The sequence below is a fragment of the Neofelis nebulosa genome, chromosome 3 (genome assembly GCF_028018385.1).
Source record: "Neofelis nebulosa isolate mNeoNeb1 chromosome 3, mNeoNeb1.pri, whole genome shotgun sequence".
NCBI classification, from domain to species: domain Eukaryota; kingdom Metazoa; phylum Chordata; class Mammalia; order Carnivora; family Felidae; genus Neofelis; species Neofelis nebulosa.
The window spans coordinates 53,246,405-53,258,740 of record NC_080784.1 but is presented as its reverse complement, the minus strand read 5'-3'; the positions used below and the strand labels follow the sequence as shown (position 1 = coordinate 53,258,740).

The 12,336-nt window shown below is 49.8% G+C and overlaps 1 protein-coding gene across 1 annotated transcript in view; it reads left to right on the top strand.

Moving 5' to 3' along the window:
- XKR6 (XK related 6) overlaps positions 1–12,336 on the top strand; it is a 322,282-nt gene that overhangs the window by 282,808 nt on the left and 27,138 nt on the right. The window lies entirely within an intron of this gene.

Sequence of the window (12,336 nt, the reverse complement as noted above, 5' to 3'; positions counted from 1 at the left end):
GGGGGTCTGGGGATGGAGACCCATTTGGTGCAGCCAGGGGGCAGGGAGCAGGTGTGGGAGAGAGATGGGGGAGGCAGGAGACTGAGTCCCTGGTTACAGAGCCAATGGAGACCCACCCAAGTGACTAAACCTAGGTCAGCTTTGATTTCCTCATCTGTGAAATGGGAATGGTGATAGTGATAACCAGATAGAGGCTTGCAGATTGTTCCCTAATCATGTCTGCTGATGTCCTTCAGATAGGTAAATGATCTGGGAGAACTGGAAGGACTTTTGCTCTGTCCCACTGCCTGCTCTCTGCTCCAGGACCCCAGGGAACAGCCACAGGGTTTCCTGCTGGGCATGGAATCAAATGCATGCAGATAGCAGCACTGCTTCTATGCCATAGCAGCCTCAGAACTCCCCAGTCAGTACTTTCCTGAATGGACCTGGTGACCCAGCTCAGCAATTCTCAGCAGGGGACAAGCCCCAGACAGGTGAGGTTTCCACACAAGCCCCCTGAAGGCTCCCCCACCCCTCCTTTGGCACATCCTCTCCTACGGCCACTGCATGGCCATAAGCCCTAGATCCTTCCTGTCCCAGCATGTGGTCAGAAATGGAAAGGACACCTGGGAGGCATTGCTGCCACCTCCAGAAGGATGGACCAGACGAGAATGCAGATCTTACAGTCTGCACTTACAGTCCCAGCAGCTCTTAACACCTTGGCTGCTACCATGACAAGTCACGATTCCCAAATCAACCAGGTAGAGGTGGAGGGAAAGTGGAATACGTGTGAACAGGGCTTAGAGGGGTACTTCGCGAGTTCAGATAGCAGTGAGCCCTTGGGGGCTTTGGTGGCAGCTAGCCCAGCTTTGTCCTTGATATTGGGGGCAGTATGTCATCGGATTTGCAAACCCCCTTACCCTCTTACTTCTCATCTGACTAGTATTACAGTGTCCCTGTTCTCTGGTCTGGTTCACAGCTACTGAAGAGAGCTTAGGGCTTTGATGTGGGTTTGGATTTGCCTCTGTCCTCTGTGTCTGCTCGCCCATTCGTTAGGAGGCCGTGATGACAGTTAGTGGCCAGGAGCAGGAAGGACTGGCGGGGGGGCATGAAAGGAAGCACAGGTGGGAGACCACCCCCTCTGTGATCCAGGGTTGGCCGTGACACAGGGATGCCGTCATGTGCCTACAGGTGTCTGTACAGCTGGGGCTTAGACGTGTGAGCCATGTACATTATATGTGGTTTGTACATGTGTATCTCTGTGCTGTGCAGGGCACGGTGCATCTATGTAGTGTGGCTGTGTGGGTATATGAATTTCATGTGTAGTTAGCATGTACACACCAGGGAAGTTTCTGTGCAAAGTGTGAGTACATTGTGGTACAGTGTGCATGCGTGTCTATGTGTGGTGCTGGTGTGGAGTGGGTTCTTGGGGGTGGTGTGTGTATGAAAGCAGTTGGTTATGTGTGTGTGAGAGAGAGCACGTGTGTCACACGCACCCAGGATAAGAGTAAAGGTGCCTCATGGTGGTCCTGGAAGGCATGGTTACTTGTATCTAAATGCAACAAAAATATAAAGACATATTTTTTAAGAATAGCGAAGAGCTGTCCAGGTGAATGACTCTACTGTTATTAGTTTTAGAGAAGAAGTGTATCTTGAGTTCGAGGGCAGCTTTCTGAGTCTTTCTGGAAAGAGCTGGAACACTTCTTGGTCACGGAGGGGACAGCTGTAGCCACCACACAGGCCTGGTTGCTGGTGGCCGAGGCGGCCGTGGCTCTGGGGGGTCACAGCCCTGGACGGGTTTTGGGGGGCTGAGTGCTGCTGTGGCATTAGCCCAGAGTCGCCTCTGGGCTTCAGGGCCCTTCTGGGTGAGCCAAGACCCTGTCGGTTGGGGTGGTCTTCAGCCTACTGGCCTCTCCAGCCTCCTCACCTCAGGGAGCACAGGAGCAACCAGGTAGCATGGCCACACAGATGGTGGGCTCTGAGGGCCAGAGGTGGGGACTCAGGCCCAGCCCTGCTCCCTCATTCAGTCAGCAGATGTTCTCCTCCCGTGTACTAGGTGCTGTGCCGGGGGGCTGAGGACACAATTTTGTTGCAAAGCTGGGCTCTCTCCTGGGCTTAGGGTCCCACAGGAATGACAGGTCTTTCTGCTTTTAATTAATTAATTAATTAATTTTTTAAAAATTTATTTATTTATTTTTAATTTCTTTTAATGTTTATTTATTTTTGAGAGAGACAGAGAGAGAGTATGAGAGGCAGAGAGGCAGAGAGAGGAGACACAGAGCCCGAAGCAGGCTCCGGGCTCTGAGCTGTCAGGACAGAGCCCGATGCGGGGCTCAAACTCACGGACTGTGAGATCATGACCTGAGCTGAAGTCGGACGCTTAACGGACTGAGCCACCCAGGTGCCCCTAATTAATTAATTTTTAAATGTACATCCAAGTTAGCATATAGTGCAATAATGATTTCAGGAGTAGATTCCATTGATTCATCCCCTAGTGACAGGTCTTAACTACCACTCCCACACATACCCAGCAGCTGCATGGTCACTGTACAAAGAAAGGTTCACAGGCTCTGAGGGCACACACGGGGGCAGCAGACCCTGGCTGGTGACACCAGCAAGTTCCATACTCAGCTTCCCCATCTCCAGAGGCGGGTAATAATGCCTGCCTCACGCAGTTGGGGAGGGGGTGTGGTTAAATGGGATGATGCAGGTAGCATCTCAGGCCTGAGGCATGTTGAGTGAGTGGCTATTACAGTTCCTCTGACTTTTTGTGTTGTTGTTATACTATCCTCTGTTGCTGCCTCCATGTACCAACCCTGCAGACAATTCTGCAGTTTGGGACTTACAGAGCAATTAACAGCCTTTTGCAGTGAAGGGCTGAGGCTATGTTTGGGGGAGCAAGGGTGAGTGGAGGTGTTTAGGGAGAGGAGTGAGGTAAGAAGGGCCAGAAAGGCAGGATACTGTCCAGCTGGTGGGGGGAGGCTTTAGGCAGGGAGGGCAGACACAGGAGAGGGTAGAAAGAGAACAGGGCCTGGAGAGAGGGGCCCCTGGTATCATGAAGGCAAAGAGGAATGGCCCCCTCCTTGGGCTCTTCCCCATTGAGGTCTGCCTCCCTGCTGGAGCCACTGAGCCTCTACCATGCCCCCCCCCCCCTTGGTGTCTGAGGAGCCTGGTCTGGTGGCCTAGCCCTGTGGCCTCCTGGCAGCTTGGCAGCCAGGCCCAGGGCTGTGTCCTCGCATGACCTCAGCCTTGGCATGTCATTTGTACTGAGCCAATTGCATGCTGGTGCAGGGCCCAGGAGGACAGCCCATGTGCTGGCTGAAGGGAAGAAGGTGCCCTTCCCGTGGCTTGGTTGGAGAGGATCAGGGAGCCTGGGGCCCCCCCAGCTAGGGAAAGTGGGGATTTGCTGGCTGGGGATAGGTTCATCAGCTCATGGCTGGGGAAAATATTATGGTCTCTGTGTATAAGTCTTGTACGTTCGGGGTACAAGCAGTGTTACTGCTGTCAACCAAGATGCTCTCCTTGAGGTGGCACACCAGTGGCTGCTTAGCCCCTGGGAGCCCCATGGGGAGGGCAGGAGCTGTGTTGTGTGCTTTTGTTTCAGCTCTGCCACCAGACTGCGTCTGCAGATGCCTGTGAGGCAAGACGGTCGAAACTCACCACCACTCTCCAACCCTGCCCAGTAGAACCTGGCCAGCTGTCCCCACCTGGCCTCCCCCTACACCTGTGTGTTGTAGGTGAAATGCAGGGTCTGCTGTAGCCTCCACCTGGCATATGCCCAGCAGATTTCTAGTGGCTTCCTGGGGTCACAGCCCTTCCCTGACTCGCATATGAGCCTTGAAGGAAGAGCCTTATCACAGTGACACCAGCTGGCCCTGAGCCTGGAGACTTGCAAACAGAGGAGGAAGGCAGGCCTAGGGGTTTAGTACGTGCAGTTGGAGCCCTGTCCATGTGTCCACAAGACCCGTTTGTACTTCCTGCTTCAGTATGCCACCCTCGTCTTATAAGGGTCTTTCTTTACCTTCCTAAGGGAAGTTTCAGGGACCAAGGCCAGATGGAGGCCCGAGGCACCATCTGAGGTGACCATCACTCCCTGGGTGGAATGTAAGATCCCACAGAATTGGGTTCCTGAAGAAGCCAGGTGCTAGGTGAGTTGTGAGAGCTGGGCGTGCTAACACCGCCCTGCCTGGGTCCACTACCTAAGTAGATGGTAAGGCCCCTGGCCTCCCCCCAGCAGCTCCCTCAGCAGCTCATTTGTCCCCAGGGCATCTGGGGGAGGCCTGTGGGGCAAGCTCTGCCTTAAATCCTTATAGCTCCTACACACTTAGCCCCTACCCAGGCTCAGGGCAGCCCCTGGGGGGTGAGTCCATGCCCCCTCACCCCCGGCCATTTCTCCTCCTACCCAGGGGTCCATCAGCAGAGTCTTGTCCTCAGTGGCCAGGTGCTCAGGGCCAAGCCCAGGGAAGGTGAGGCAGGAAGCCTTCTTGTATCTCCTTTGCTTGAGTTCTTCCTACCCTCCTTCTCGTGAGTAGGCAATTCTGAGAGTTCTGCACATATTCTGGAGACAAGTTCTCCCTCGTCTTCATCAGATATGTGACTTGCAAATATTTTCTCCCATTCCATAGCTTGTGTTTTTATTCTCCTTATGTCATTCACAGAGCAAACACTTTTAATTTTGGTGAAATCCAATGCATCGATTGTTTTCTTTTATGGATCATGTTTTTGCTGCCCTCTGTAAGAGCTCTTTGCTAATGCAAGGTCACAAAGATTTTCTCTTGAAAGTTTTCTAGTTTTACATTTCAATCTCTGATATATTTTAAGTTAGTTGTTTGCATGGGAAAGATTAATTGTGCCCACATCATTTGTTGAAAAGACTACTTCTCTTCATTAAATTATCTTTGCACCTTCAAACAAACATCAGTTGCCCACATATGTATGAGTCTGTTTCTGGACTTTTGTCTGCCCCATTGATCCATTTCTCTGTCCTTGCCAACAACACCCTGTCTTAATTACTGTAGTGTTATAGTGAGTTCCAAAATCCGGCACTGTGAGCTCTTTAAATTTATTCTCCCCTGCCCCCCAATTGTGTTGGCTCTTCTGGTTCCTTTGCCTTTCCATATCAATTTTAGAATCTGCTTGTCTATATCTGCAAAAAATCCCTGCTGGAATCTGTATTGAAATCATGTTAAATCTATACATTAATTTGAAGAAAATTGTCATTGTGTCATCACTATATTGAGTCTTTCAACCCATGAACATGGTGTATATCTCTCTATCACTTAGATTTTCTTTGACTTTTTTTTTATTAGTGTTGTAGCTTCAGTATACAAACCTTGCATATTTTATTAGGCTTATTCCTAAGTATTTCAAGTTTTGGAGCCAATTTAAGTGATATATATTATATCTATATATTTATATACCATTTTTTTTCTTTTAAAAAAATTTTTTTTATGTTTATTTATTTCTGAGACAGAGAGAGACAGAGCATGAGAGGGGGAGGGGCAGAGAGAGAGGGAGACCCAGAATCGGAAGCAGGCTCCAGGTTCCGAGCTGTCAGCACAGAGCCTGACGCGGGGCTCAAACTCACAAACTGTGAGATCATGACCTGAGCCGAAGTCAGTCACTCAACCAACTGAGCCACCCAGGCGCCCCTACCACTTTTTTTTTCAAGAGAGAGAGTGTGTGAGTAGGGGAGGAGCAGAGGGAGAGATCTGAAAGAGAGTCTTAATTAAGCAGGCTCCATGCCCAGTTGCAAAGCCCAACTCAAGGATAGATCCCATAACCCTGGGATCATGGCATGAGCTGAAATCAAGAGTCAGATGCTCAACCAACTGAGCCACCCAGGTGCCCTTAAGTGGTATATATTTTTTAAATCTCAAATTTTGATTTCCAATTGTTAATTAGTAGTCCATAGAAATATACTGAATTTCTATATGCTGACCTTGTATCATGAGACTTTGCTAAACTTCCTAATTAGTTCTGTGAACTTTTTTGTATATTCCTTGGGGTTTTCAATCTAGACAATTGTGTCATTTTCAAATGGGGACAACTTGACTTCCTTCTTTGCAATCTGTATATACTTTATTTCTTTTTCTTGACTTATTGCACTGACTGGGACTTCTAGTATGATGCAGAGTAGAAGTGATAAGAGTAGACATCACTGCCTTGCTCCTGATCTTAAGAGGAAAGAATTCAACTTTTATTATTGAGTGTGACATTAAGTGTGGGTTTTTGTAGGTGTCCTTCATCTATCAGGTTAAGGAAGTTCTCTTTTATTTCTAGATCGTTGAGCATTTCTTCTTTGTTTAAAAATCATGAATCGATGCTGAATTTTGTCAAATGCCTTTTATCTGCATTAATTAATTAATTAATTAATGCGTGTTTTGTCTTATTAATATCTTTGATTACAGGGATTGATTTTTGCATATAGAAGCAGCCTTACTTTCTCAAGATAAACCCAATTGGCTATAGTGTATCATTCTTACTATATATTACTGGAATTGATTTGCTAATATTTTGTTGAGGATTTTTGCATTTGTGTTTATGAAAGGTATTGTCTGTAGTTTTATTTGGTTATACAGTGTTTGTCTGGTTTTGATATCAGAGTAATGCTGACCTCATAAAATGAATGAGAAAGTGTTCTTTCCTCTTGAATTTTTTGGGAAAAAAAGGGTAGAATGGGTGCTATTTCTACCCTAAATGTTTGGTAGGCTTTATTTTTCTTAAAAGGGATTGTCAAGTTGCAGGCCCCACAAAATCATTTGGGGCTTCGAGGGTGGATTGTTCTTTGAAAATACGGTTTCTGAGAATGTCACCAGAAGCAGCATGTGACTGTAGGCCCAGACAGCAAACCTGTTCAGCCTCCTGCCTCTTGTAGAAGTCACTTATTTCTCATCCTAGCCAGTTTTAGGCAGAGCTATAGCTAACTCCTAGTGAGGCAACATAGTTTGGGTAAGACCATCTTCGATTTGCCTGAACTATGACTGGCTGTGTGCCTGGGGGGGAATCACCCCACCTCTCTGAGACTCAGATGTGCCAGATGGGAAAGAGAGGGTAACAAAGTATCTTCCCTCAAAGGGCTGGTGAAAAGGTGAGAATATGCTCAGAGAACTAGAAAGTTCTTCTGGAGGCAGATATGTGGAGCTTTGAACAATTCCATGGTTTACAAAGTAAGAGGAAGAAACAGAGCTGGGATAACCAGCGTGTGCTGAAGGAAGGACAGGAGGGGAGCACCTCAGGAAGCAGGAATAGCTGCCCTCTGGGCCATCTGGTCTCCCAGGTAGTCTCACACACATTTGAGGCTTCTGCGACTCCCCGAGGGGGCATGTTTGCCTGCATTTATTTACTCAACATATCCTGAGATCCTACTCTAGCCCAGGCATTTGAAAGATGTGGAAACTGAGGCCCAAAGAGGTTAGGAGATGTTCTCCCCAAGGTAACACAGCCAGTGAAAGAACTGGAAGAGAGCCCAGGTGGTTTGCTTTTCCACCGTAGTGAGGGGAATGAGTTGGACTAAGTTCAGAAGGAAAGAGGCAGACGGTCTGTCCCTGATCAGCACGTGGGTAGGAGCTAAGAGCACTGGTCCTGGAGCCAGACTGCCCGCTTGACGCCCTGCTCGACCACTTACCCAGCTGGGCAAACTGCAGAACAGAACCTCACTGCTGCAGTTTGCCGTCTGCAAAATGAGGCTCATACTGCATCTACCTCATAAGGTTGTTGTGAGGATTAAACGAATTAAATAAATTCATAGGTACAAAATGCTCAGTACAGTGCCCGGCACATGTGTCACACAGACATCAGGTATTATTATTTATGAAGATGCTAGGGCACACTTCAGTTTCTCTGAAGCCACTCGGTTAAGAAAGGATAAAGTTGTGAAAACGTTGGCGGAAGCTTGAGGTCCTCGTCTGCCCTCTGCGGTGGTGAATGGCACAAGTTCCGCCTTGGGACGGACTTGCCCAAGGCCATGCAGGTCCTTCAGACTGTAGACCAAATCCGCCCAGCTTTATGAGCCCTCGCTCTATCATGACACACTTCCTCCCTGCTTTTAGACCCAAGCATTTCATGATCTGATGTTCTTGGGAGAGAGATGGCATGACAGGTGCCATCAGATGTGGAAACAAATCCGGGAAGAGACTTGGATGTCTTCTATCCTGAGCTAGTGTCCAGGGGATGGTGAGCTTTTGGAATCTGCCAGGCAAGTTGGGGGCGGGGGGTGGCAGGGATGAGGGTTTGGAGGAGCAGCAGCCCTCCTTGTGGGGATTTGGCACATCTGGCCCTGCTCTGGGCCTCGCCTGCACCACCTGCACCCCAATGCTACTGCATGGAAGGGTGCAGGCCTTAGGAGGCTGCCTGCTGGGAATGAGATCACCTCGCGGAGCAGCGTTTCCCCCGTCGCTTAGGGTCTGGCGCCACCTTGTGGCCACAGGCCAAAGCTGTCTTCGCACAGGGGCTGGAGCCTTAGCAGAGGCAGCTACTTGGATGGCCCCAGAGGTCACCTAGACCCCCTCTGGATTTTACAGGTACCCTCAGTTGCCTCTCGGGGACCCAGAGACTCAAGTACAGAGGAGAAGGGCCCAGGAGCCAGAAGGTGTGAAAGAAAGCACTCGATTGGGAAATCCTGAACTGGATTCCGTGACGCAGCTCCCATTACAGGGGGTTGAGGCTGTGTGAGCTGGTGTCTCAGGAGGCATGATTTCCAGATTTGGTTTTGGACTTGATCCTGGTGCACTCTGGGCTGCCAGCATCTGTTTGCTCATCAACATAGTGGGAGAGGCTCTGGTTTTGCCCACTCCCACCTTTGTTTCTTCCCATCCCTTGCGATGTTCTCACAGAAGAAAATTCAAGGCTGCTTTCTCTGGCAGACATTATAGCTGAGTCAGCATGTCCTGGGCTCATTGCGTTCCATTTCCATGGGAATTATGGGGCACAGGGGCCTGTGGCTTGGGGAAAATGGAGTTGGGGGCACACATCAAGTGCTCCTTTTGCCCTAGCAGGACAGAGCTAGGTGAATCTGAGTGTTGACGTGACCCTGCCCTGGGACTTGAACGCGTAGGCTTGGCTCTGCCACATAATCATTCCTCCACCTCGTGAGGCTGGGAGAAGCAGAGTCTGTGGTCTGAGTGTACCCCTAGAGAGTATAAATTTGTGATCTGGTCCCTGTGAGAGACTCCCTGTGGGAGTCTGTGGCCTATGGATTGTGTGTTACAGCTGCCACATGTGGGTAGAGCTCAGATTTGGGTCATGGAGGCCACATCTGACCTGTGAGACCCAAGGCACCAAGGCTTCACTAGGCACATGGTCATTCTGGGTGCTGTGTGGAGTTTCTAGACTCACAGCCCTGACCTCAGCCAGTGTACCTTTGTCCTCCACTGCTCTGCCTTCCCAGGCCACCATCAGATCTGACCAATTTGACCCTTTCCTCCACCCTTGCTCCTCAACCCCTCCCAGACTACTTGTGATCATATCTCTTTACAGCAAACCCTCCCCTGCCCAAATATATCTTTGCCATGACTTCTTGAAGTTGGTCTTCTCCTTCAGGCCCAAAATTGTGACACTGCTTTCCTCTCCTTCCTCTCTCTCTCTTTGTGTTCCCTCTCACATCTCTCTCTCTCTTTCTCTCTTTCTGTATTTCTTCTCTGTGTGTATGTGCTTTTCTGTCTCTGTATCTCTCTGTGTCTCTCTGTCTGGCTCTGTGTCTCTGTGCCTCTGTCTGTCTGTCTGTCTCTGTGTGTGTGTGTGTGTGTGTGTGTGTCTCCCTGTCTCACTCTCTGTCTCTTTTTCTCTCTCTCAGTGACCCCGTAGATTTACAACAATGTCCCTGCCCTTTTCCAAGCCTCCCGCCTCATCCCTTGATTTTGGGCCATACCACAGATAGTAAGTGCCAGAATCTGTAACAGAACCAGAATTTGATGCTTTACTTCACTCGAGCCTCAGTTTTTCCCATGAGTTAAATGACAATAACCAGACCTGCCCCATGAGGCATGGCAGGGACTCCAAGAGATGGCCGGCCTTCTGCACCTGCCCTTCTCACACCGGCCCCACCCCAGCGCCTTCCTGCCTTTGAGTCCTCACCTCCAGACTTTCCTGCTTTAGTCTTCAGCAGGACTGTTGCTCTGCTCACTGTGGGGAGCGCATCTGGAGGGAAGTAAGGTGTCCATCCCAGCTTCCCAGGGTGGGTCTCTTCAGAGATACCATCACCCAAAGGCTCTTAGGAATCTAGAGAGGCAGACATAGTATTACTCATCTGGTGTGGGATGGGTGCTCCTTGTTGCTAGTGTGTTTGTTGTAGGTCACACCAATGGTTCAGTGGGGCTGCTTTGTGTCCCAATGCACAGTCTAGAGGACCCTGGAGCCTTTGTTCACTGAGGAGTCCAGTACATGGTTAATGCTCAGGAGGGAGACCCACCATTTTGGAATCAGAGAGGAGCATCACTTTAAACTATTTTATAAATGCATGCTTTTGCATCTTTGCTTCTAAAATGTGAGCTTCTGTAACATCGATACAAGGTCTTGAATGCCCCACTCCTCCCATTGCTCCGGGGAAATTCAGAGCCCCTCTTAGTGACTGGCTTTATGAAGCTTTTCATGAATTTGCTGCACATGTGGGCATGGACTACCTTCACAGTATTGTGACAGTGTTGTCCCACCAGGACACCTCAGCCTTGCAGGACAGGAGTCCTTCTACAGGACAGTCTTCCTTCTACATCCATAGGCACTGAGGCAATGGTGTGAACAAAACACAAGCTCCCATGCTCCAGGAGAGACAGAAAAGACACAAGAAAGGAGTGGAGAGAGAGTGGGAGGTGGGGCTGGAGGGGCAGGCAGGGCCCCATGAGCCATGCGAGGCATTTGGATCTAAGCATTCTAAGCATTATGGGAAGCCGTGGGAGGGTTGGAAGAAGCTTGGGGATGACTGCACTTATGATTTTCAAAAAGCACCTTGGCTGCCGTGTGAAGAAAGGGTTGTTCTGGGGCAAGAGTGGACCCCAGGAGACCAGTTAGGGGGCTTCTGCTTCAATTCAGGCAAGAGGGGTGATGGCAGAGACCAGGCTGGGGGTGGTGATGGGGGCAGAGAGAAGGGACTGCCTGGTAGCCCCAAGTAGGCACCTGACAGTGCTTGAAGACAACAGGGACTACGGATTGTGTCAACCATGCTCTCTCGACCCCTATGATGCAGGCTAGTGTTTTAAAGGGCACAGTGATATGCATTCCCAGGGAACAATCAAGGTCACACATGTGCTTCTGTCTGTTGGCTGTGGCCCTTGGTTTATGGTTCATGTTCTTGATCTTAACTGGGCCTGCAAAACCGTGCTTCCTGAACCTCACTCTTGCCCTGGCCCTACTGGCCTCTCTGGCCTGGGCTCAGCCTCAGAGACCGCTGGATGACTTAGATGTGTCTTTAATCCGCCCCTTGACTGTGGTTTAAAGACAGCTTCCTAAAGTTCAGGTATAAGTGAGGCACGGGGGATGCAAGATGCATGTCCACCACACACATTATCTCCTTGATCTCCCCGCCAGCCCTGTGATGCTATGATTCTTTTCCCCATGTTAGAGAAGGGTAACAAGGACACAGAGTTGGAGTAATTAGTCCAAGATCCCACAATTAACAAATGATAGAGTCCGCATTTGAATCCAGAGCCCATGACCTCCCCCTACACCCACTTTCTTTGCTGATGGAGCAGGGTCAGTACAGGGTCAGAATGACTGTGTCCTGTGTCACCCTTGGACAAAGGCTCCATTGCAGTTTCCGTGGCTCCCTAGTGTAGAGCTTAAACTTTGGTGTCCGGCAGTCTGGGGCCAGCTCCCATTCGGTTCACCATCCAGCTATGCAGCCTGTACAGGTGTGGTACAGCGGTTCCCCATGTGTCTTACATAGGAATTACACCTGCGGGTCACCTGGGACCCTGGAACCATGCGGCCAGCCAGCCAGTGGTACTTCGTAGGAGCCTCACAAATGCTAACTCCCTTCCCTTCCTCACCCAGAGAGGGTGCAGGGCTGTGCAGAAGAGGTGAATATCTGCTGGAATGTTCCCCCTGGGGTTTTGAACGTGAGAAAGGTCATGCATCCTCTGAGCTCACCTATGATGTTTCACTGGCTGGCCCCAGGAAATCATCTGGTCCCACTCTTTCATTCTCATTTTTTTTTTTTTTTTTGATGAGCAAACCAAGACCAGGAAGGGGAGAACTTGTTTACGACCCCTTCCCTGGCCTGTCCCCCTCCACTCCCAATCCCTTCACTCCAAAGCCTTAGCACCTTGTCTGTGGTCTGGAAAAAACCCTGGTCCAAGCATTTGGAAAACTTCACAGCAAAGGAGGGGACATTGGCACAGGCAAGCCTTGGTTTTGGGGAATGGC